Source organism: Theropithecus gelada, chromosome 1 (assembly GCF_003255815.1).
Source record: "Theropithecus gelada isolate Dixy chromosome 1, Tgel_1.0, whole genome shotgun sequence".
Classification (NCBI taxonomy): Eukaryota; Metazoa; Chordata; class Mammalia; order Primates; family Cercopithecidae; genus Theropithecus; species Theropithecus gelada.
In genome coordinates, this window is record NC_037668.1 from 98,254,221 (window position 1) to 98,255,410 (window position 1,190).

Genomic DNA, 1,190 nt, shown 5'->3' on the forward strand with positions numbered 1-1,190 from the left:
CCCCCAAAAAAAAAAAAAAAAAAAAAAAAAAAAAAGAAGCACTGGTACTGAGACTGGAAGCAACGTTAATGGAAATTCAGAGCTGAACCCTTCAACCGGAAATCGATCACGGAAACAGAGTTCAGAGGCAGCAGAAACTGGAGTTAGTGAAAATGAAGAGAACCCTGTGAAGATTACTTCAGTCACACCTGTAACGAATATTGACCCAGTAAAGAATAAGGAAATCAGTTCTGATCAGGCTACCCAGGCTACCCACTGCTACATCAGCAGTGACCAAGGAAAGAAAAGAACAGTAACAGCAGCTTGTGCAGAGAATATCCAACAAAAAACAGATGAGAAAGTAGATGAATTTGGACCGCCTGCCCCTTCCACACCCCGGAGAGGACGTTGACCCAAGTCTGAATCTCCGGGCAATGCAACCCAAAATAATGATCTAAATAAACCTATTAACAAGGGAAGGAAGAGAGCTGCAGTGGGTCAGGAGAGCCCTGGGGGTTTGGAAGCAGGTAATGCCAAAGCACCCAAACTGCAAGATGTAGCCAAAAAGGCAGCACCAGCAGAAAGACAAATTGACTTACAAAGGTAAAAACGCATTTGCAAAGGGAGAAAATGAAGACCAAACAGAAGCAGGCTCCAGTTTCTGCAAAAACTTGAAATCACAAATGTCCCTGAACAGAAAATGAAGCTCACTTCAGAACACACACACTCTGCCTTGAAAACTACAGAAACTGCTACTTCTTTTTTCACAGACCACGGGTCCTCTGATGGAAATGTACAGCGGAAACTCTTGAGAGAGAGGCTAAAAGCAACTCTGTTCTCCCCCTTCCCCTAGACTTTTCTTATGAAAAGTCAGTAATTAAGCAAATTGCTTAACACTTGGTTCCAGTTCCTGCCTATCTGGAGTTTAAATGCATAATACACCATAATTTCCACGCTGCAGTTTTTATTTTGAAGAAAGTAACAAGATGTCTTTACACTGACACTGAAAATTCATCCATTTTAGAGCCAGGAATTTACATTTTACAAAGGAAAAAATAGAAGTCTACTGAATTAATTTTTTTAAAGAAAAGAGATCAGATTAAATATTTCTTTGTTTTTCCTTTCGGAAACTTTTATATATAATTCTTTCTGCCTGCCTACTTTTCTGCAAAAATGAGATGTACAGATTTCGGTTCCCTGCTATGAAAAGT

At 39.9% G+C, this 1,190-nt stretch overlaps 1 pseudogene across 1 annotated transcript in view; it reads left to right on the top strand.

Annotated features, from left to right (window-relative positions):
* Positions 1 to 589, top strand: part of LOC112636028 — a 5,080-nt pseudogene extending 4,491 nt beyond the window's left edge. Inside the window, exon 4 of the transcript XR_003122120.1 lies at positions 28 to 589. The product of XR_003122120.1 is annotated as a sister chromatid cohesion protein PDS5 homolog A-like (transcript). The remainder of the gene's footprint in view (positions 1 to 27) is intronic.
* The last annotated feature ends 601 nt before the right edge of the window (positions 590 to 1,190 follow it).